The sequence below is a fragment of the Bos indicus genome, chromosome 9, assembly GCF_029378745.1.
Source record: "Bos indicus isolate NIAB-ARS_2022 breed Sahiwal x Tharparkar chromosome 9, NIAB-ARS_B.indTharparkar_mat_pri_1.0, whole genome shotgun sequence".
NCBI lineage: Eukaryota > Metazoa > Chordata > Mammalia > Artiodactyla > Bovidae > Bos > Bos indicus.
The window spans coordinates 104102880-104127273 of record NC_091768.1 but is presented as its reverse complement, the minus strand read 5'-3'; the positions used below and the strand labels follow the sequence as shown (position 1 = coordinate 104127273).

General features: G+C 54.6%; 1 long non-coding RNA gene across 3 annotated transcripts; it reads left to right on the top strand.

The window, feature by feature from the left end:
* Positions 1-11920: 11920 nt before the first annotated feature.
* LOC109564134 (uncharacterized) lies at positions 11921-16925 on the top strand. 3 transcript variants are annotated; one of them, XR_011568608.1, is made up of 3 exons: positions 11921-12090; positions 12824-14604; positions 16553-16925. It is a non-coding gene; the product is annotated as an uncharacterized lncRNA (long non-coding RNA). The 3 variants fall into 3 exon arrangements; XR_011568609.1 differs by lacking the exon at positions 16553-16925 and having other exon boundaries at positions 12824-12980; positions 13408-15237; XR_002181481.2 differs by lacking the exon at positions 16553-16925 and having other exon boundaries at positions 12824-12980; positions 14451-15236.
* The last annotated feature ends 7469 nt before the right edge of the window (positions 16926-24394 follow it).

The window sequence follows — 24394 nt, the reverse complement described above, 5'->3', positions numbered from 1 at the left end:
TGAAGGGCTCCCCCAGAGACGCCCCGGAAGAGGGGACCCCCTGCCCTCAGTGCTGACGGTGGATGCGGCTCCCGCCCCACGGCCGGCCCCGGGGCTGCCCTCAGTGCCCCGCCTCACCTCTCGTCACTTCCTAATGACGCGTCTTTGAAGCGGGCATCCTTAGTCCCCCCGACAAGCAAGCGTAAAGGAAACCGCGCAAGTAGCAGACGGAGGCTAAACACCCCCAGGGAACTGTCCCCTCGTCCCGCCGGCGTCTGCACCCCCGGACTGGGTGCTCACGTCTGACTAGCATGCGGCCGGTACGATCCTGCAGGAAGGATGAGGGTGACTGCGTGCTACGTCACACGACCTTGGCCCACCACGGAATGTGGCCACAGAGATGGGTACTCATTTCTCTCATCCTGTCGCATAAGCCCCGATGTCTGTCCTGCTAAGACGCTCTCTTCTTGGCTGGTTTGGAAGAGGAAGCCAAGACCGGAAGGCCCGGGGGCAAGGAGCTGAGGGCAGCCACTGGACAAAACCAGCCAGGGTCTGCGGCCCTTGAGGATCTGCGTCCTGCCGAAGCTCCGTGAGCTACCAGGGAGGGCCCGGGTCTGGCTGACCCCAGAGGCAGTCTGCGGGTGACTCATCGGGCCCTTGCTGATCCTGGGCAGCGAGCCTGGGAAACAGTGCTGTGGGCTCAGGAAGCCTTGCCGTGGGCGGCTGCAGACAACCCCACGCTCCTTTCCTCGGTCGCCCAGCACTGCGGCACCTTCTCTGGTTTTCTAGCACCTTCAGTCACTGAGAACCAGAGGCAGTCAGAGCCACTGCTCTGCGGACGGACCCCCAGGCTCTGCTTCCACGGGGCTGACATGAGACCAGGGCCCTTGAACCAAATCTGCGCAGGCGAGGGCGACAACAGGCACAGGAAGCAGAGGGTCTGGAGACTCCCCAGCAGGGAGAGGCCTGCTGACGGCTTCTGAGCCTCTGACTCGTCACGCGGAGGGAGAGGCCTGCTGACGGCTTCTGAGCCTCTGACGCGTCGCTCGGGTCCTGGGCGCCTCGCCACACAGATTAGAGACTTTCAAAAGCGTTTGACTGCCACTGGACCAAAGAAAGGACTTTCCAAATAGTATTTTGAAAGATGCTTATTTGAATGTTTAACTTTATAAATGCTTATTTAAGATAATCTCCTTATCTTAGTCACTTCAGCTGAACAATGACCTAAGAAACAGCTACAACATGCCTGGAATCAGGCCTCTGTCCAGGGTTAGGAGAAGGCTAAGAGGAGCTACATTCCTGTTTGGAGAGCGAGTTCTAGGGCAGAGGTGTGCAGGGGTGTGAGCGTGTGTGCGGGCCAGTTGGCGTGTGCGTGTGCTTCCTGGGTGAGCATGCACAGGAGCGTGGGCGTGTGCAGGCAGGACCAGGTGGGGCGGGCCTGGGGATGAGGTGCTAACTGGCCCGTGTGGCTGCGTCCGGTTCTGCCAGGCTGCTGGGAGAGGGTCGCGTACACACAGGTGGGCAGGAGGATGATCAGTGGAGAATAAGTCCAGAGATCGCGAGGGCTGAGTGCTCTGCTGTCTTCCCAGCAGATGTCAGGCGGCAGTGGCTGTAGGGTGAGGGAGCAGGGCCCAATGTAGGGGCCGGGCAGGCATCAGGCATCAGGTCTCAGGCAGTGTCTCAGAGCTCAGGCTGCACTCAAGCTTTGCCTCACATTTCAGGCTCTTGGTCAGACAGAGGAGACCCACAGGCGGCCTCTGCAGAGTGAGCCAGGACAGTGGAGGTTAGACACGTCCAGCTCATTTGCTACGGAAGCACAGGCTTATCCTCGACACCTCACACGGGGAGATTAGAAGCCTGGTCGACCTGCCCCTCTCTCCTGTGGGGGCTTCCACTAGAAGCCTGGTCGACCTGCCCCTCTCTCCTGTGAGGGCTTCCACTAGAAGCCTGGTCGACCTGCCCCTCTCTCCTGTGGGGGCTTCCGCAGCGACGAGGGGCTTCCGCAGCGACTGGCATCTAGAGGGCCCTTGGCTGGTCCCTGCCAGGCGGTTGGGTTGCAGAACCAACAGCTAAAACCCAGATGCTGAAATTAAAGAGCTCTGGGTGTGCATCCCAGCTCTGCTATGGGGTGACTTTTTTCTCTTATTTCTCACGTGTAAAATTAAAATCTGCCTCCAAGGAGTAGGACATTTGATGAGTAATAGGTATCACCATGTTACTACAGAGCCAGGCTCACTGATCCCCGAGGGTGGCTATCACCAGCACCGTCCCTGCGTCCTTTCCAGAACCTCAGTGCCACCCCAGTCATTTCCACATCAGGCAGTTCAGGCTCTGATTGTGAGCTGAATCAGAGTTTGGCAGGCATGAGCCGGGGAGGGGCAGCGCTCACAGGAGCCACTAAGAGGAGGATGGGCGCTCCAGGGGCTCAGGGTTTGAGAATCCCTCCAACTCAGGGAGCCACTTGAGCTGGGGGCCAGGTGGAGAGCTTGTGGGTGCTGAGGTCAGACCAGGCTGCCCCCCAACCCAGCTCCCTCACCTCAGAGCTGGGCGACCAGGCTGGCAACATGCCTGACTTCCTCGATTCAGTCCCTCAAAGTTCATATGTGACAGCAGCACTTGGGAGAGACTGCACCACTTAGGGCAACTCCTCTTCAGTTCCACTGCTCACCTGCTATGCCACTTGTGGGTGGGCTTATCTGAAGTTGAGTTTCACCTCTGAAATGGAAGCTATAAGCACGACCTATGCCATAGGGTTACAGGAGGATTTGAGGAGAGTTTCTGTAATGTGTTTAACAAAGAACCTAATGTAAATGTTCGAAATGTTGATTATGGTGGTGATGGTGATGATGGTGACGGTGGTGAGTGTGGTGATGGTGATGGTGATGGTGGTGAGAATGGAGATGAAGGTGGTGATGGTGGTGGTGATGACGACAACGTCTTGGTCTTTAACTTTTGTCCCCTAGCCTGCTCCTTTCATACGTGTTCTCTCTGGTTCCTCAATGAGGCCCAGCACCCCTTGCTGGAGGTCTTCTGGGACCGTCACCTGGACATTCCTCTAGCATCCTGTGTGCCACATAAAGCTGAGTTCTCCGAGTTACGTGTGTTTGTCCATCCGAAGCCAGTCTATGACTATTGGAATTATATAAGTTAACCATTATGTGTCAGACACTTACTAAGTTGCTCAGTCATGTCCGACTCTTTGCAACCCAGTGGACTGTAGCCTGCCAGGCTCCTCTGTCCATAGAATTTTCCAGGCAAGAATACTGGAGGGGCTAGCCATGCCCTTCTCCAGGGGATGTTCCTGATCCAGAGACTGAACCTTTTCTCTTTGTCTCCTGCATTAGCAAGTGGGTTCTTTACCACTGGCACCACCTTCGGTTCAGTGCTGTTTAGTGGCTCAGTCGTGTCTGACTCTTTGCGACCCCATGGACCACAGCACGCCAGGCCTCCCTGTCCAACACCAACTCCTGGAGTTTACCCAAACTCAAGTCCACTGAGTCGGTGATGCCATCCAGCCATCTCATCCTCTGTCATCCCCTTCTCTTCCCACCTTCAGTCTTTCGAATCCCAAAGGTTTGAGAAGGTTTCTCAACTTTTCAAATGAGGCAGGTCTTCCACCTTAGGAGGCACTGGATATGTTTTTAATTAAAACAAATTAAACAAAATATTGCTTTACATATTAGTGTAAAAAGAATTATTTCTGTGAAAGATAATAGGAATAACCCTTTAAAAGTGAGTATGGAAAAAAAAATTGCCAAGTCAGATGTGGACAAGACTCCATAAGCCAGGAGCCCCCAGCTCTGGTGGTTTCTGGAGGGGCCACATCCCCTCAGTGAAGGTGACGCTGGGTCGCACCCCCGAGGCTGCGGTGGTTTCTGCATGCGAGACTTGGGGCTCCAGCAATACCAGGGCTGACCCTCCCTTGAAAAGTTTGGAAATCAGCATTTTGTTTTTGGAAAAATTAAAATGTTACATGATGTGTGTCAGAGTTTTCTTAAACCTTAAACTAACTTTTTCAACTAAGAGGACACCGCTTGCCTCTGTTGGACAAACGGCCTTCCCCCAAGTCAACTGACTGGAATCAAGAGGAGGCGTTGCTGCAGGCGGCAGGACATTGCCAGGATGGCTCCTGGGGCACGGCCGGCCGGCCAGTGACGCGGCCACCGGAGCAGAACCACCATGGGGCGAGTCATTTCCTGACCCCTGACCGTGGGGCGGACGGCGAGCCTGGGAACACCTCCAGCCGTGTGTGCGGCGCTTCCTCCCCACCAAGTCTCTGCAAGTGTCTTCCTCCTCCTTCCCAGGCACCTTCCTGGGAACGGCCGCTGGAGAGGAGCCGCCGCCCGGCCAGTGACCCCTGGTGACAGATTAAACAGACTCGGAGGATCGAGCCGGAAGCAAACTTCCTGGGCCGGGCCCAGCCTCCCACGCCTCCCTCCCCCCACGCCCAGCGCTCAGCACGTCCCTGTCCACGCAGGCCCGGGAGGACCCACAGCGCTGCTCCCCGCAAGGCCCCGGGCCCCACGCCGCCCTCAGACCTGCCTCTGCCCCATGGGACGCCCCCAGGAGCTGGGCCCGCTCAGCCTCATCCCCGTGTGCCAGCGGGGCTGCAGGCCCTGCCCTGAGGGACACAGGGCATGACTCCCTCGGCCACAGCTCAGCACACCGTCCCATGTACGCCATCACCAGCTTGGAAGACCACGGAGGCCGCATTCTTCTGTGGAAACGTCCCTGCACCCCCCTTCCTGTACCTCCAGGGTTAACTCTCACATGTGGCCTCAGAGAGACGCGGCCTCGGGGCCCCAGACCAGACAGGCAGCGGGTCCTGGGCTGGGCACAGGTCCAGCTTCAGGCATCTCTGTAGCCATCAGCAACTGAAGCACGGGCAGAGGCAAGCCCATCTTCCATTTGTGCGTGTGTATTTGCATCTAGCGTATCAGTTTCAGCTGGAAAGCATAACGACCGCGTGTACTGTGGAATCGTCACCACAGTCCGTCTCCCAACACGAGCCTCCCGCCTCTAAGCTCCAGTGAAGCCCCAGCATTCTCGGGGTCCGAGGCCCCCAGGCCCCCGTGGGCTGAGCCAGGCAGGACCCCTAGCTCCTTTGAGGAGCCACCCCACGGACAGTGGGTTGTCCCGCCTGTACTGGCCACCCTGCCCCCCCGGGGCCTTTCCGGTCAGGCAGGGTGGTCTGTCCCCCCGTTCTCTACACTGAGGGAGCATTCCCAGGAGGGGGAGTGGTCCATGGGGCTATAAATTTGATGTTGCAACAGAAAGTCCGAGCTGGAGGCCGTGACCCGTGAAATTAGAGCCTCTTGTCTGAGAGCCCGCTGCCCTGACTCGGTGCTGGGACGGCTCTTCCCAGGGCCCGAGGGGACACAGCCGCGAGCACCAGGCTTTTCCCTTTGGTTTTCTGGCCAGATGCTCCCCCACACCCCTCCCCGCGTGTCGGGGTCGTGACTGATGGCATCAGGTCCCTGGCGTCCATCTCTGAGTCCAGGCCTATGGCAGGTCACATGTGCCCTGAACATGCATCCATGAAACCCCGGAATCTGCAGGCAACATAGAGCTCCTGTGATGGGAACGGCTCCTCACCCCCAGTGAGGTGACCCCAGGCACACCTGGTGAGACGCCAGCTGCCCCAGGGGACACACGGTGGGCGACGCTCACGTGCAGAGCTCACAGGCGCGGTGCCTGCCCAGCAGCCACTTAGAATCCAAGACTGTCAGCTTCCCACGCCTGCCGTGTGCAGGTCACAGCACTGAATCGAGTCTGGTGTGGGTGTTTCTTATTTCCCTTTTTGGTAGAAGTTTGTATTTTTGTTTGTGTCATTTGCCTACGCACATAATTTGTCTATTTTTTTCTTTTTCTTCGATTGAAGTATAGTTGATTTACAATAGCACATCAGTTTCACATGTGCAGCAAAGCAATTCAGATACACACACATGTATGCATGTATGATGCCTTTTCAGTTTCTTTTCCATTACAGGTTGTTACAAGATGCTGCCTGCGGCTCCCTGTGCTATACACTGGGAACTTGCTGTTTACTGTCTAGGCGGTAGTGTGTATGCCTACCAAATTCTGAATGTACCCCCTTCTTCCTCTTTGGTAATGGTGAGTTTGTGTTCTGCGTCTGCGAGTCTATCTTGTTGATCCCTATGTGTCGCTTTTTTAGACTGCACATATAAGCCGTATCATATGATATTTATCTTTCTCTGTCTGACTGACTTCACTTGGTATGACAATCTCTAGGTCCATCCATGTGGCTGCAAATGGCATTATTTTTATGGCTGAGTAGTATTCCATTTTATACTTCTTTTTATCCATTCGTCTGTCAATGGACAGTTAGGTTACTTCCATGTCTTAGCTTTTGAGTTGACCTCCTTTGCAGCCAGGCAGGACCTCAGCGCACAGCCCTCAGTGCAGGGACGCGCTCCTTCTTAAAATACTGGGAAGCACTGTGTGCCAGAAAATCACGCAAAGGTCGGCTGATTTGAGGACATGAGCCAGCAAGCCACATGCTCTGTGTATACGCGCACCCAAGCGACTGGCAGAGGTTCTCAGTGTTCATCCAGATACATGCCTTTCTCTGGACAAGGTCAAAGGTTTTTGATGAAAGCTACCAACTCTGGTAACAAAAGCTAGAAACCTATAGCGGAAAAAATATGAAAACTTTATTCAACCCATGCAAGCTTATTTCCAGAAGGATCTAATCTCAGGTCTGCCCACATAACGTGACATTCCTGCTTGACCTTATGGGAAAATGGTTCCTTTTCGGGATCTATGTGTGAAGAAAAATGTCAATGACTTTTTTTTAAAGCATTTTGTTGGCATTGTTCTCATTCTGGTAGTTGGGGAATTCCAACATTGAGAACAAAATGTTTGCCTGTGCTTAATTACCAAAGCCAAACTTACAATTTAAAATCCCAAGTTAATTTCCTTAAACCAGGAAATGATGTCATTCAGTCTAAACAAGAAGCGCTCGGTTTGCCCTGTCTTCCGGCGCTGCTGCGTGGCTTGGTGGGTAAGAAACGAGCTCTTCAGACGCTGAGCTTAGAATTTAACAGGAGGATGGAAACAGGACACACACACTCAGAGACATCGCCACACACCTGGCAAGCTGTGACTGACCTCGCGGAAATGGCAGGTGACTCTCGCGTGAAGGAGGGACCACAGCCCGTGGCCTCCACGCCTCTGGCACTTCCAGAGAAGAGCCAGCAGGACGACAGGCGTTGAGCCGAACAGGAGGAATGTGGCCTCGAGAGGACTCTAGGCTGAGGACATATCTCCTGAACGCGTATGCTGTACAGACACATTCGACCGCCGTGAGAGCCCGAGCACCAGACAGGAGAAACAGACAAAAACACCCTCAGAGGTTTGCTTCCTAAACGGGATCAGACGTCCAAAGAGCTTCCTTACAGAGCATAGACCTACACACACACGTCCACACACGCCCAGGCCTCTCTCAGCCACGTGGCCCCTCCCCGGCTCCCCGTCGTCACAGGCACTCACACTCGGCGTCTCGAGCCTCCTCCTTGCACATCTCCCTGGTGCCAACTCCACTTTCCTGCAGACCCTCGGGGCTCCGACTCGACAGCTCGTGGCAGGCGTGTGGTCCCCACGTGGCTGTGGTCACGCCCATGTCTCTGCCCCTTCCTCTAGCTGCCAGCCCAGTTCAGAGGCTAGGGCTCCATCTGAGCCCACAGCACCGGGCTCGTGCTTGTTCCAGCTAAGTGTCCAATGAGCAAATGTGAGTGGCTGGGCCCTTGCCCTGCTACTTACTGGCCAAGTGACAAGGGGTTAGTGACCATCCAGGGTCAGACTCTGACCACAGAATCTTTTGGAATCTGTTCCCAGCCAGCCAGGTAGACCTCACCTCTCAGGTCCAGAGAATTTAGGCCACCCCCAGATTGGCTCCCCTCCATGTAGCGCTCTGTCTCCTCTAAAGACTGAGCCCCATGGAGTCATGTCTGCCTCATGGTGACAAGAAGATAAGACGCATGCATGAAATTTCTTTGTAAACTACAAACCGCGACCACGTGCCAGCTGGCCCGCTGTTCATAGGCACAGAGTGACCGCCGAAGGCCTGTGTATGTCGGCTGGCCCCGGGGCTCCGAGCGCCCGGGAACCCCGGGTTTGTCTGTCCTGGCACATCGTGGGGACACGGTGAGCACTGTGGCCACCACCAGCTGTTTCCCCTACCCGGGGTCCCAGCAGGACAACCCTTGCTGGCCTGTGCACAGAGGTGAGAATGCAACGCTCCCCTTGGGCATGCGTGCATGCACACACGTGCACACACGTGTCCACACGCCTGTGCCCTCTCTTGCTCCTTACCGGCCTGTTACCTCATCTCATCAGCTGCTCAGTATTTTCTCCAGCGTTGGAGTTTAAGATGCTGTGACTGGCTTGTTGCGGCTTGGAGAGCATGTTATGTTGGGGGGCCTCCCCAGGGAGCAGTTGTAGCACGTGAGCTGTGCCACAGAGGCGGGCACCAGCCACCTCATTCCGTTGCCGTTGCTAAGTCCTGGGTTTCACGCTTTCATTTGTTTTCTGAGAAGCTTTTCTTTCCTGTCCATTCTGAAGGGTGGTGAGAAGGGGGTGATTCTCATGGGTTAAGAGTTGGTTCCTATTATAATTTCAAGTGTCCACACCCTGGGCTTTGGAAAGCGATAATGAGCAGTGAACAGCCACCGGTTCCTGGACATCCTCCAGCCGCTCGGGGTCTTGTTGTGATCCATGGGCCCCCCGGTGTCAGGCAGACCCATTCTCCCAGATTGCTATTATCTGCAGCCCTCACTCTGGACAAGGCAGAGGCTTTATCTCGACTTGCAGAGACTGACCTGGCTGACTCCTGCTGGAACAAACTGTGGTTACTTTCCAAACTCAGCATAAATACTCAGATGTGAGGCAAGGAAGGAACCTGTGTCCATGCCAGAATTTCATGACGGTCTGGGCCTTACATGCCAGCACAGAAGGCCCTGGGTTGACCAGCCAGCTCGCATCTGAAGAGGCTGACACCCTCTGCAGGCAGCTCACCCCCTGGGCCTTGTTTGTGAGTCAGGGCTGCTGGTGGCTTGCTCAGGCTGACGTCTGGGAGACAAGATTTAGTTGCAATTAACATTCGACCACAGAAAGAAAAAATGAAAAGGCCAGGAAGGAAGGAAAGGCCTCTGACTGAATTCCAGAATATCCACTTTCCGGACTGTCCACAGTCATGGATCGAGATGAGCTCAAACCAAAGCTTTTCTGTTGATTAAATGCAAAACATCTATTTTTTGGAGCCAACCCTGGATGTTTACATGAAAGGGTTTCCACTGATCCAGCTCTGCTCCTTATTAGCTGTGCACCCTCAGATGTGTCATTCAATCTCCCTGAACCAGGTTGCTGTGTGTGAACAGAGTGCAGTCGCTCCTCACCTACTTAACTAGCAGCCGCGGTGGGCACCAGATGGCCTCACACTTGGGCGGGCGGCTCCTCCCAACGGGCTCGCTGGGAATCGATCAGTGGAATCCTGCACACCACGGATGACAGATCACCGTAAACAGCGGCTCAGAGGTAGATACTAAGCAGGGTCACCTCCCGCTGGTTACGTCGCTCCTTGTTCTTTCGAGCCCATTGGAAGAAAAAGGAGTAAAACTGGAATTCTTAATTATCATCTGGGTTAAATAATCCTCAATTTTGTTAAGTGTTCAATAGTGGTTTTCAATACTAATAAGTTAATAATGAACAGTAAACAGAATTTTAAAAATTTACAACACCTGGAAAGACCTAATAAAACACGGAAGCAGCTTCCCTTTTCGCACAAGAAGCGTTCGCATAACTGTGCTGAGCCAGGGGTACGACAGTGGCTGAAAGGTCCCCAGGAGCTCCTGAGAGGAGACAGACGGTCTCCACACAAAGGCTGCCCTTCTCGAGGCTGAGAACATGCAAAGCCCCCCTCACGGTGCCTGCCCCTCAGCCAGGTGGGAGAGAAGCGAGAGGCAGGGAGTGTCCACACAGGAAGAGTGGACCGGCCTTGTCCTGTCTCCTTTTTGCTCCAAGATGAGTCAGGAGAAGCTTCCTGCGACATTTCAGGCTCGCCCTGCTGACGGCAAACTGTGCAGACGCACAAAGCCCCTTCCGCCCCCGCCCCGCCGCCCAAGGCTGGGTCCTTTCTGGGGCCCACGGCCCCCCCCATCCCAGCCCCACCACCAGGCGGGTCGGGGCAGACTGGGCCAGCCCCTGGAGGGCCTCCTCTTGCTGTGTGTTTCTACTTCTCCGCACAGCAAAGTAGCCTCTCCGCTCTTTTCCTGGTTCGTGATTTTTAAAAAACAGGGCTTCCCCGATGCCTCAGCAGTAAAGAATTCACCTGCAATGCAGGAGACCTGGGTTTGATCCCTGGGTCAGGAAGATTCCCTGGAGAAGGAAATGGCAACCCACTCCAGTGTTCTTGCCTGGAGAAGCCCATGGACAGAGGAGCCTGGTGGGATACAGACCATGGGGTCGCAAAGGAGTCAGACACTACTTAGGGACTAAACAACACCAGCAACAATTTAAAAAACACTTTCGTATAAAAATTTACAAAACTGTAAGGTCTTAAAAAGGAGGAAATCACCAGAAGCCTGTAGTCCTCTGGTCACCACAGTTGACATGACAGTGAACATCATCCAAGCGTCTGTACACACACAGCCAAAGTCTTGTTTCAAAAAGCCAGTGTTTGGCTCCTTTCCTTTCTCCTCCAGCCTCCCCTCCCCCATGCCAGCCTGCCAGTATGAGCCCGGGGGCATGTCCGGCGCGTCTTCCCCCTGTTCCAGTGAAGCACGTGCGATTACACATGTGTATGTGCGTGTGTGCAACTGCAAGCATGTCACCGTTGAAAAGACCAAATCACATTATATAATCCACCTCGTCTTTGTTCTTCTCATTTAAGAATGTGTTCCACCTCATTGTCGTCATGACAGCTGTAAAGACGGTCCACGATACGAGCATGCCACGACACACAGCCCTGATTCTCTCCCCTTGTGGGGCGCGCCCACTGCGGAGACCACTGCAGGAAGTGTCCACCTGCCTGGGGTCCGCACGCGTGTGCACCCTCACCAAGCACGGCCCTGCTCCGTGTGGAGCACAGCACGTGGGTTCCTGGGTGGGGGTGACTGTCCCCCACCAGCAGATGGTACCGGATTCCTTCCGCAGGGGCTGCAACTATTCACAGTCCTGCCTCCTCCCAGCAACGACTACCATTTTTTATTTGTAATTGACGCTGCAGGTTGATATTTCACTGTCCCCTTAATCAGCATTTTCTGAGCTTCATCAGTTCCTCTGGACTTGCCTTTCTGTTAATCACTATTCAAATCTCTGTCCATTTTTCTTTCTATTGGGTTATCTTTAGCTAATCAGTTTGTTAAATCTCTGTAGAGAGTATAGCTTATTAGATGTTAGCTTTTTTCTCTTGTAACTTTGCAAATAACTTCTCATGTTTGTCAGTGGACTTTTCTTAAGGTGTCTTCATCTTTTCACTGTAAGAAGTTTTCATCTGACACTGAAACTCTCCCAACCCTGGGTGGTATCCCTGCTGGGGTCAGCTGACCCTCCGCATGGGTGTGGACAAACCTGGGCAGGAGCCTGTGCGTGAGGCAGTTTGTGAGATAAAAGGTGCCCGGAGCCGGCCAATGCCTCGACCTACCTGCTGTCTCCCGAACCTGCTGCTGGGCCTTTGAGGGGCTGAGATGACTCGTAACCCAGCAGGTGCCCCTCTGGCTGGGGGTTTGCGTCCTGAGACCCAGTTTCAGGTCTGCTCCTGGCTCGTTTCCTCAGAACCCCACCGCAGGTGGCCACAAGTCACTGCTCCTGGGTCCCGCTTCTCTTTGTTAAAAGAGACAAGTTCGATCACTAACCCTGAATTGTGCGTCATGTCCCCAGGCCACTCCCCGGAGCCCGGCCCTGAATTTCCCAGCATAGGTTACTCTGGGTACACTGATTCTCGTGTGTCTCCCCCACTGGACTTCACCCTCAGGAAGGAGGGTCTGTCCCTCTGACTACCTTCCCCACACCTGGGAAGTCCTGGCACCTGGCAAGGCCGAGGGTCTGAATCAGGGGCTGAGTCCAGGAACGAAGGACGGCGGGCGGCCCCTGGTGAGTGGCGTCCCGGCTGCCCTGGCCTCTCTCTGCTTCTGAGTGTGGCTTCCCGGGAGTGGGTTTCCCGGGCTGTGGTGGGAAACAAGCCTTCTTTCCTGTTCAATCACCCCAGACAGCCCTGTCCTGGGGCAGCACAGGGAGAGGGTGCAAATGGGGTGAGGCCTCCCTGCGGGTCCCGAGCGCCCCCACAGGCTTTGGGTTCCCACTTGCTTAGTCTCAGCAGGAAACGCAACATCTCCTCACCAAGAAAAAGTCCCTCAGAGGAGTTCCAGCCCTTGTCCAGGGCAGAGGGACAGGCTCCCAGACATGGAGTCTCCTGAGATCACAGGCGGCAGGGACGCGGGGGGCACCACCCTTGAGTCCGAGGGCTCCCAGCGTTGCCACGAGTTCTCGATGCCCCTCCTGCCAGCCAGACTGTGATATTCTGGATTGGGGGGTGGGCGACTTCCTGCTGCTGAATGGCCAACACAGAGGACCCTTGATGGGCTGCCCAGGCCCTGAGTGACCAGTACGGACTTCCCCTTGAAGGGCCTTCCTGGGCCCTGGGTGACCAGCACGGACGTCCCCCGGCGGGCTGCTCTGGGCCCCCAGTGACCAACCGGATGTCCCCTGGGCTGCCCTGGACACTGGGCCTGGACAGGGCAGTGGAGACCACTGGTCTCCCTTCGGCTGCAGACACACACTTTCCACTGGCAACTTTTCAAGGCCTCTTTTTGTTTCCTCTGCACAGGAACCATCGTGCAGGGGACCTGAGTCATACGCTGATTACATCAAAGGGTGTTTGTCTTGGTTTGCAGCCCGCTGGGTGAGAACCAAGATAAATCACAAGTTGGCTAAAGGAGCCCACAAACACGCAGGTTTGGGTCGCTTTTGCTGGGGAACGCGTGGTGAGTTCAAGCCGGTGCTCCACCCCACCCTGTCCTTATTCAGCAGATTGCTGAAGGGAAAAACAAACTGCGGGGCACTGGGCACTGGCCTCCGAGTGTTCTCACGGTGGGTGTCCGCATGCCGGTGGCCGTGTGGCCTGTCCACAGCTCTGAGGTCTGCTCCTCCTGACCAGCGGGAGGATCTCAGATGCCCCCACAGCCTCCAGCCAGGGGGACTCTGCTCTTGGAGGTCTGGGGAGGGGTCAGGTGTGCCCACTTGGGAGGGGGTCAGGTGTGCCCATTGGGGAGGGGTCAGGTGTGCCCACTGGGGAAGGGTCAGGCGTGCCCACTGGGGAAGGGTCAGGTGTGCCCACTGGGGAAGGGTCAGGCATGCCCATTTCAGGCCCAGTGGCTGGGCCCTCAGTCACGGGCAATCCATTCCCAACAGCACCTGAACAGTGTGTGAACCTCTGGCCATCAGAACTCCTCTCGTACGTGATTTAAGAAGCATTTTCAGAAGCGTATGCGCCCCTGTGTCCCTAGTACTTTTGGGGATACAGGAACCACCCGCTGGAAGTGTGGACCCAACAAGGAGAAGTGAGGCATTGAGCACCCCCCACGGGGACAGGACCTGGGGTCACACGTTCCTCCCAGCTCCTCCGACACCCACGGCCCCGTGTCCTGGCTTTTCATTGACATGTGCCCTTCACCTGGCCGGTTGTTATGCAGCAGTGAGTCACGGGGGTCCCTCAGGCCGGGCACTGCTCAGATGTCCTTGCCAGAAGCGCCTGTGTTCTCCAGGGGACTCAGACTTGGGATAAACTGGAGACACGTGTAGCCTGAAGGGGCAAGAGCTGGGGACACAGAGGAGCCAGGGTGGCAACAGGAACGTGAGGCCTAGACTGATGGGATGCGTGCCACTGACGCCCATCTGAGCTCCTGGCATCCGGAGTTCAGTGCTGGGCGGCTGGGGAGATCCTGCGGGCTCGGGCACACAGGAGCCGGGACTGTGCAGTCTGCTGGGTGGCAAGAGGTCAGCTTGCACGTAAGGCCCACGGCCACCCGGTGCCAGGAGGTGAGCCTGCAGGTGCATCGCTCCCGGGTGGGGATGTTCCGAGTGCTAGGAACAAGTCTAACAGGACGCAGGAGGCGGAGGGTCCATCAAGTCCAGAGAGGCCCCCACATCCCCAGCAGCACCCCCACGCACCTCCGCCCCAGCAGCACCGCCACCTCCCGTTCCATACACGCCAGAGAGTGGCTCTCCTGCTCCACGCCAGGGAGTGGCACTCTCATCCTCGGGGGAGGTTTCCAGGTCGAGTGCTCCTCCCTCCACCAAGGTCTCCGCTTTCTGCCTCGACCCCACGGTCCTAAAGAAGCTCCCTCCTTTTCTGGAGACTCTGGCAGCTGGGCAGTCCTCGTGGTTTCTGTCTGCCGATCCTGGTGGAACCTCCTGGGATAATACAAAACAAATAGAGTTCCTCTCTCACACAGGAGCCCTCAAACAGGAGAATCACTAGTGCTGAACATCACAGATGAGCGAGCATCCACTGAGTTCCTGATTTGTGCAGATGCCGGAGGGGCCAGAATGAGTAGGACACCACCCCTGGAGCTCCCGAACTCCTCGAGAAGAGCCCGTGGGCTTCAGGTGCATTGACGACTGATGGCTACAATAAGAAGGGTCACGATGGATAGATAAGTCATTGATAGATGGACAAATAGATGCATGGTAGATAGATAAGTAAGTAGATAACTAGTTTGTAGATGATAGAGAGATAGCTAGCTGCATACACAGAACGTGGATGGATGGGTGATGGGTAGGTAAATCCACAAGCAGATGACAGATGATGAATGGATAAATGGATAGATAAGTAGACAATTATGATTGACAGATGGCAGACAGATATAGATAGATGACTGCTAGATGATGGGTAGATAGATGGATAATAGATAAAATATTTGTTTCAAAACAGCCCTGAAGCAGCTGGGGGAGGTCAGTGTCAGGCTTATAAGGAGCCCATTTGTGCCTCTGGCTGCAGTGTTGGTGGGGATTCTCCTGGCTCCCTCCAGGCGTCAGGCCCGGGGAGCAGGCTCCTTGGATGGGTCCCAGGCATCTCTCCTCCCCTAACATCCCCCTCCTCCTCATCTCCCCTCGCCCATCATCCCCTCCTCCATCATCCCCTCCATCATCCCCCTTCCCCACCATCTCCCCGCCTTCATCACCCCTCCCCCATCCCCCTTCCCCATCATCTCCCCTCCCCATCATCCTGCCCCATCATCTCCCCTCCTCCATCTCCCCTCCTCCATCACCCCTCCCCCATCACCCCTCCCCATCATTTCCCCTCCTCCATCACCCCTCCCCCATCACCCCTCCCCATCATTTCCCCTCCCCCATCACCTCCCCTCCATCATCCCCCTCCCCCACCATCACCCCTCCCCCATCACCCCCATCCCCATCATCTCCCCTCCCCCATGAGCCCCTCCCCCCCACCTCCCCTCCCCCATCACCCCCATCCTCATCATCTCCCCTCCCCCATCATCCCCCTTCCCACAAGGTGAGTGTAGTGTCCATCTCCAGATCTCAGGTGCACACCTATTCCCCAGGCTCCACCAACACAGCACAAGGAGGCTCTGGCCTGTGATCAGGCCTGTTTGAGGTTGGGGCAAGATAAAGGGAAGAAGAGGGATCCTCTGCTCTGTGTATCCACTGTACACTCATTTCCTGACTCTGCCCTCACCTCCGAGTCTTGGTCTTCATGCCAGGCCATAGCAGATAGCACTGTCCCCTTCATGTGGTCCTAAGAGATCAGTGATAATAAAGCAACATGTGAAGTACAGCTGAGCAGCCTCTGGAGATGCCAGGAGGTCAGCTGGCCTGGAGAAGAAAGGCCCTGGGTCCTCGCACCTGCCAGGGACACAGAGACCAGCCAAGAGTAGCAGCTGCTCTGTCTCAGCAACAGTGGCACTGAGGGGACAAAAAACACTTCCAAGAAGGCCAGCAGGCCAGGGGATGGACCAGCAGGACTGGGGACAGACCAGAAGGCCAGGGGACAGGCCAGTAGGACTGCGGACAGACCAGCAGGCCAGGGGACGGACCAGCAGGTCAGGGGACAGGCCAGCAGGACAGGGGATGGACCAGCAGGCCAGGGGATGGACCAGCAGGTCAGGGGATGGACCAGCAGGTCAGGGGACAGGCCAGCAGGACAGGGGATGGACCAGCAGGACTGCAGACAGACCAGCAGGCCAGAGGACGGACCAGCAGGACAGGGGGTGGACCAGCAGGTCAGGGGACAGACCAGCAGTTCAAGGGACAGACCTGCCGACAGGGAACAGACCAGCAGGCCAGGGGACGGGCCAGCAGGACGTCCGAATCCTGGCGGTGAGGTCAGGAGGAACTAGCAGAGGGCAGGACCTCCCTGCTTCCTCCAGTCCCTCTGTCCACCCCCCATCCCCCCGGAAAGGCCATGATTGGCAGGCCCAGCTGGGGTGGCCGCTGTGGGTCTGGCCCTCCAGGCTATCCTGACAGATGTTTTAATCTACTGTTTGAAGAACGACTTCTGCACAGCTCTGCGGCACAAACATCTGTTTCTGTTTAGAATGACGGAGGGTTTCAAACAGCGCTGGCTGTGCGGCAGGGACTGTTTACGGGTGACCTCGCCGCTCGCTTTGCATCACACCCAGGGGAGGGTGTTCTGCTGGCGGCTGGACATTCTCTGAAGCTCCGTGAAATGGATCCTTCATTTCAAAAAGGCGCCAACAGTTCAGCTTCCTAAACACATCTTTTTGGAAAGGCATCCAGGGAGCATGAAGCTTTCAGAACTGTTCATGCCTAACCCTCCCAGCCCTGGTGAAGGAGCCACTCTGGGTTTACCGTGTGGCCCTTACCGCTCCCCACCCCGACCCCAGCTCACCCATCACTCCCCGAGCTCAGAGGGGCTGGTGCACAATGAACTCACAGCACCGAGACCTGAGAGGCTGGGGGTGGGGGGGTGTTGGGGAGGGGCCAGGAGGGTAGGGGCGGGGCCAAGAGGGGGGCCAGGACCGGGAGGGGAGGGGCCAGGAGGGTGGGGCCAAGAGGGGGAGGGGCCAGGGGTAGGGGCGGGGCCAAGAGGGGGGCCAGGAGGGGGAGGGGCCAGGAGGGGAGGGGAGGGTCCAGAAGGGAGGCTAGGAGGGGATGGGGGAAAGAGGGGGAGGGGCCAGGAGGAGAGAGGTCAAGAGGGGAGGGGGGCCAAGAGGGGAGGGGGAGGGAAGGGGCCAGGAGGGGGAGAGGAGAGGCCGGGAGGGGCAGGGCCAGGAGGGGGAAGGGAGGGGCCAGGAGGGGAGGGGAGGGGCCAGGAGGGGTGGGGCCGGGAGGTGAGGGGACAGAAGGGGAGGGGCTGGGAGAGGAGGGGAGGGGCCAGGAGGGGAGGGGAGGGGCCAAGAGGGGGGCCAGGACAGGAGGGGCCAGGAGGGGGAGGGGAGGGACCAGGAGGGTGGGGCCAAGAGGGGGAGGGGCCAGGCGGATAGGGGAGGAGCCAAGAGGGGGGCCAGGACAGGAGGGGCCAGGAGGAGAGGGGAGGGGCCAGAAGGGAGGCTAGGAGGGAATGGGGGAAAGAGGGGGAGGGGCCAGGAGGAGAGGGGTCAAGAGGGGAGGGGGGCTAGGAGGGGAGGGGGAGGGGAGGGGCCAGGAAGGGGAGAGGAGGGGCCGGGAGGGGCAGGGCCAGGAGGGGGAGGGGAGGGGCCAGGAGGGGAGGGGAGGGGCCTAGGAGGACTGTGTCAACAAAGGGTCCTGGGGGGCAAGGGCTGAACCCCAGTAATGATCCCTCATTGGAAAATTGGCTGGAGTTTGTGGGGCCTTCCTACTTGACAAGAACTGAGGGTCCAGGGACCCGCGGGTCTCCCCACAATCTGGGGCCTGCCCTCGAAGCGGCTCGTGGGGCGGCCAAGCAGTGAGCTGGCAGCATCTCCCCCAGGACCCCTGGGGGGCCGTTTGGGTCCAGCTGTATTGGTCAGAGATGTTCAGTGACAAGGACTCCAACACACTGAGTTCACGTGAGGAGAAAACGAAGCTCTTAGCGACAAAGTGGCGGCCAGTGTCAGCGTGGAATGGGACACACCAAGCTCAGACTGGTTCTGGACACGACGCAGTGAAGCAGATACTGATTCTCTACTGTGGCCACTACATGAACAATTTTAGATGACCGGCCATGAAATTTTATTTTCACAGAATATTTAGTAAGATCTAATTAAATTTTTTGAAATTAAAGATGTATGCTACACGTGCTTGGTCATACATATAAATAATTGACTATTAAACATTAAAGTGTCAGTCACTCAGTCCTGTCCAAATCTTTGTGACCCCATGGACTGTAGCTCACCAGGCTCTTCTGTCCGTGGAGTTTCCCAGGCAAGAATACTGGAGTGGGGTTCCATTTCCTTCACAGGGAATCTTCCCAACTTGAGATCAAACTCAGGTCTCCTGCACTGCAGGCAGGTTCTTTACCATTTAAGGCACCAGGGAAGCCCTAAATATTAACTATTACTAATTAATAAATAACATTCAGATCAGATCAGATCAGTCACTCAGTCGTGTCCGACTCTTTGCGACCCCATGAATCGCAGCATGCCAGGCCTCCCTGTCCATCACCAACTCCCGGAGTTCACTCAGACTCACGTCCATCAAGTCATTAATTGGTAATTAAATTGATATTAATTATCAAAAAGATATGACACTGAAAGATGAACACCCCAGGTCAGTAGGTGCCCAATACGGTACTGGAGAAGAGTTAAGAAATAATTCCAGAAGGAATAAAAAGGCTGAGCCTTTTTATTCATCCATCACCTGACTGGTGATGGAAGTAAAGTCCAATGCTGTAAAGAACAATATTGTATAGGAACCTGAAATGTTAGGCTCATGAATCAAGCTAAATCCAAAGTGGTCATACAGGAGATGGCAAGAGTGAACATCGACATTTTAGGAATCAGTGAAGCAAAATGGACCAGAATGGGCAAATTTAATTCAGATGACCCTTATCTACTACTGTGTAGATATCTGTGTAGAATCTCTTAGAAGAAATAGAATAGCCCTCATAGTCAACAAGAGTCCAAAATGCAGTACTCAAAAATGACAGAATAATCTGTTTCCAAGGCAAACCTTTCAATATCACAGTGATCCAAGTCTACACCCTGACCAATAATGCTGAAAAAGCTGAAGTTGAATGGTTCTATGAAGACCTACAAAACCTTCTAGAACTAACACCAAAAAAGATGTCCTTTTCATCATAGGGGACTGGAATGCAAAAGTAGGACAGCAAGAGATACCTGGAGTAACAGGCAAATTTGGCCTTAGAGTACAAAATGAAGCAGGGCAAAGGCTAAACAGAGTTTTACCAAGAGAATGCACTAGTCATAGCAAACATCCTCTTCCAACACATGGACATCATGAGATGGCTAATATCGAAATTAGACTGATGGTATTCTTTACAGTCAAAGATGGAGACACTCTCTACAGTCAGCAAAAACAAGACTGGGAGCTGACTGTGGTTCAGATCATGAACTCCTTATTGCCAAATTCAGACTTGAAGAAAGTGTGGAAAACCACTAGACCATTCAGGTATGACCTAAATCAAATCCCTTACAGTTATATAGTGGAAGTGACGAATAGATTCAAGGGATTAGATCTGATGGATAGACTGCCTGAAGAACTATGGATGGAGGTTCATGACATGGTACAGGAGGTGGTGATCAGGACCATCCCCAAGAAAAGGAAATGCAAAAAGGCAAAATGTTTGGCTACAAGAAGCAAAAGGCAAAAGAGAAAAGGTAAGATACAAGCATCTGAATGCAGAGTTCCAAAGAATAGCAAGGAGATAAGAAAGCCTTTCTCAGTGATCAATTCAAAGAAATAGAGGAAAACAACAAAATGGGAAAGACTAGAGATCTTTTCAAGAAAATTACAGATATCAAGGGAACATTTTATGCAAAGATGGGCACAATGAAGGACAGAAATGGCATGGACCTAACAGAAGCAGAAGATATTAAAAAGAAGTGGTAAGAATACACAGAAGAACTACATAAAAAAGATCTTCAGTTCAGTTCAGTTCAGTTGCTCAGTCGTGTCTGACTCTTTGCGACCCCATGAATCACAGCACACCAGGCCTCCCTGTCCATCACCAACTCCCAGAGTTCACCCAAACTCATGTCCATCGAGTCAGTGATGCCATCCAGCCATCTCATCCTCTGTCGTCCCCTTCTCCTCCTGCCCCCAATGCCTCCCAGCATCAGAGTCTTTTCCTATGAATCAACTCTTCGCATGACGTGGCCAAAGTACTGCAGTTTCAGCTTTAGCATCATTCCTTCCAAAGAAACCCCAGGGCTGATCTCCTTCAGAATGGACTGGTTGGATCTCCTTGCAGTCCAAGGGACTCTCAAGAGTCTTCTCCAACACCACAGTTCAAAAGCATCAATTCTTCGGTGCTCAGCTTTCTTCACAGTCCAACTTTCACATCCTTACATGACCACTGGAAAAACCATAGCCTTGACTAGATGGAACTTTGTTGGCAAAGTAATGTCTCTGCTTTTGAATATGCTATAATGACCCAGATAACCACGGTGGTATGATCACTCACCTAGAGCCAGACATCCTGGAATGGGAAGTCAAGAGGGCATTAGAAAGTATCACTACGAACAAAGCTAGTGGAAGTGATGGAATTCCAACTGAGCTATTCCAAATCCTTAAAGATAATGCTGTGAAAGTGCTGCATTCAATATGCCACCATATTTGGAAAACTCAGCAGTGGCCACAGGACTGGAAAAAGTCCATTTTCATTCCAATCACAAAGAAAGGCAATGCCAAAGAATGTTCAAACTACCACACAGTTGCACTCATGTCACACGCTAGCAACGTAATGCTCAAAATTCTCCAAGCTAGGCTTCCGTAGTACATGAACTGAGAACTTTCAGATGTTCAAGTTGGATTTAGAAAAGGCAGAGGAACCAGAGATCAAATTGCCAATATCCACTGGATCATCGAAAAAACAAGAGAATTCCAAAAAAACATCTACTTCTACTTTATTGACTATGCTAAAGCCTTTAACTGTGTGCATCACAACAAACTGGAAAATTCTTAAAGATATGGGAATACCAGACCACCTTCCCTACCTCCTGAGAAACGTGTATGCAGGTCAGAAAGCAATACTTAGAACTGGACATGGAACAACAGACTGGTTCCAAATTGGGAAAGAAGTATGTCATTGGAAGGACTGATGCTGAAGCTGAAGCCCCAATACTTTGGCCACCAGAGGTAAAGAGCTGACTCATTGGAAAAGACCCTGATGCTGGGAAAGACTGAAGGGAGGAGGAGAAGGGGACGACAGAGGATGAGATGGTTGGATGGCATCACCGACTCGATGGACATGAGTTTGAACAAGCTCCAGGAGTTGGTGATGGACAGGGAGGCCTGGTGTGCTGCAGTCCATGGAGTTGCAAAGAGTCAGACATGACTTAGTGACTGAACAACAACAAAATTATTAATAATATGGTTAATTTTCATTTCTTCTCTTTGTTACTGTGTCAGTTTGATTATTTTGAAGCAAAATAATTTTTTAAATATTTTGGTTCTTTATATTTAATTTTTTATGTATTCAAATTTGAACATTTTAAATGCTATTACATTTTAAATTCTAACATAGATCATTAATGTCAATAGAACATAAATAACATGAAAATCTTGATTTTTTTAGCACCATAGTTTTTGTAAATTACACAAGTTTATGATCTTGTATGCCTTCAGTTTGTATCACCCAACGTTACTAGTCCATGGACAGAACACTGGAAAATGCACGATAGTCTAGAACTCAGCTGTCTTTGCTGGTTTGCCAGTTTTCGAGGAGTGCACCGAGTAGGTCGTTCTCTCTGTGCATCTCTGGTTCTCGGTGTAGGACCACTTGCTGTCCCACTTCATGATTCTCGAGTCCACGTGGAGGTCCACGTGCCCCTTGACCTCCACTCTGCTCTGGGCCTGCACGCAGAACATTGGGATAAATCAACTAGAAACTTTGCTTTTCCTTCCTGGTATTTTTCAACAGCTTAAGAGTCGAAGGGCCTCTCCATCTCCCCCAGGGGAACCTGGGTCCCGGGTCCTCATCTGGGGAAGGGCCCTTGGTGGACGGGACACTCTTTCTAAAGCTGGGAGGCTCACAGCATCAACCTGAGCTCCTGTCAAGGTTTGTAGAAATCAGGAGGCTGGGGGATCAGGGCCCAGCGGAGGTGTAGCTCCCCCAGAACCGGGGGGGAGGAAATGAGCCAGTGACAGGCAGCCCAGCACGCCCCAGCGCCCCCCTCCTGACACGCGCGCATGTCCACGCCAGCAGCGTGTACACGGCAAGGGCAAGGCTTGTTTGTGATTCCTCCGTTCAGTTAGAAACGCCTCGCTCTGATGGAGTCTGTAGCTGGAAGCACAGAGACGCATGAACCTCTTTTCTTTGAAAAGACCCGTAGAGAAAAGCCGCGAAAACTTCCCGGCCGTGCCGGCACGGGTGCGACGGCTGTGGGCACGTGGAGAAGGGCACGGTCACAGAGCCCCGGTGTCAGGGGTGCCGTGACGGCCGGGAGCTGGGGGCCGTGTGTGCCTGGGGGGGCGGCCACTGAGCCCCCATGGCCAGTGGAGCGACGGCCAGGAGTGGACTGGGCTCCGGGGGCCCTGGCTGGCTGCGGGCCAACAGCTGACAGAAGCCGCGGCCGCCTCGTCAGAGCCCGGGCCCACAGGCCTCCCGGCTGGCGGGACCAGGCCCGCCCTCCCACGAGTCGCGTGTCCAGTGGGGCCACAGACCGTCCGGCCCAGGCTCTGTGCCCACACCCCGCTCACTCGCCACATGCCCCCGCTATCGGCCCGTTTCCCAGGCCGCCTGCGTCCCGCCTCCTCCGGCCCGACAAGGAATCGCACAGGTCAGGTCCGCCAGAGGCTGAGACCCGGAGGCACCGTGTAGCAGACAGGCCACTTGGGTTGAGACCTAGACATTGGTTTCTGTTTTTCTCTTGGCTTACTGGGGCTTATTCTTGAGTCCCAGAGATAAAGGTCTTGAAAATGAAACTCGGACTTGAGAAACGTCCCGCTGTTTTAGGCTGGGCTCCGTTCACTTCCTTGCATTCTTGCAGGAATTCGGAAGGGGAAGGCTGTGAAGTGCAGAGCCGGCAGTGGAGCGGAGAGGAGATGAGTCCGTCCTGGCCACTTCTCTCCTGTGAGGGTCCGGAGAGCGAGCAGGACGTGGGGAGCTGGCCACGGGCTGGGCCCAGCAGGGCCTCAGGCCCCGCGGCGACCCAGCCTTTTGGCGTCAAGGGCGCACACGAGGCTGAGCTGCCCGGGGAGGCCCTGCAGCCTGAGGCCTGCGTGTCTCTGGCCCCAGGGGGAGCAGAGCAGTGAGTCCGGCTCAGACACGCGGCCGAACGCGAGGCACGCTGTGTAAACTGCCTCCACCCTGCAGGCCTGGCCCTCAGAGTCCCGGCTGTGATCACTAACGTGTCACAAGTCACCGAGACAAACGCGCATAATGGCCCCATGTTTATGAAGCCAATATATGGATGGTAGGGAACTCCTGGGCGTTGTTTGTGTGCAGTGTAAATATTTTAAGATTGTACTAGTAACAGGGGTCTCTGTGTATATTACACAGAGTTCTCTTTTATCCGGTTTGGAGAAGTGGTTCGAAGGAGCGGATGCAAATTATCCAAACAAACATTTGTTCCCTCCTCCAGCCGGGTGGGTAGACTGCCCTCTCCTCCCCACAAGCTCCCGGGGGCCGGGCCGGCGCGGCGTCTGTTCACAGGTGGGGACCCGCTGGGTTGGCGTGGGGGGTGTGTGTGGTGTGTGTGTGGTGTGGTGTGTGTGTGGTATGTGTGTGGTGTGTGTGTGTGTGTGTGTGTGTGGTGTGTGTGTGTGTGGTGTGTGTGTGTGTGTGTGTGTGGTGTGTGCGTGTGTGGTGTGTGTGGTGTGTGTGTGTGTGTGTGTGGTGTGTGTGTGTGTGGTGTGTGTGTGGTGTGTGTGGTGTTGTGTGTGTGTGGTGTGTGTGTGTGGTGTGTGCGTGTGTGGTGTGTGTGGTGTGTGTGTGTGTGGTGTGTGCATGTGTGGTGTGTGGTGTGTGATGTGTGTGTGTGTGGTGTGTGTGTGGTGTGTGTGTGTGGTGTTGTGTGTGTGTGGTGTGTGTGTGTGTTGTGTGTGTGTGTTGTGTGCGTGTGTGGTGTGTGTGGTGTGTGTGTGTGTGGTGTGTGTGTGTGTGTGTGATGTGTGTATGGTGTGTGTGTGTGTGGTGTGGTGTGTGTGTGGTGTGTGGTGTGGTGTGTGTGTGGTGTGTGGTGTGGTGTGTGTGTGGTGTGTGGTGTGCGTGTGTGGTGTGTGTGTGTGGTGTGTGCATGTGTGGTGTGTGTGGTGTGTGTGTGTGTGTGTGTGGTATGTGCGTGTGTGGTGT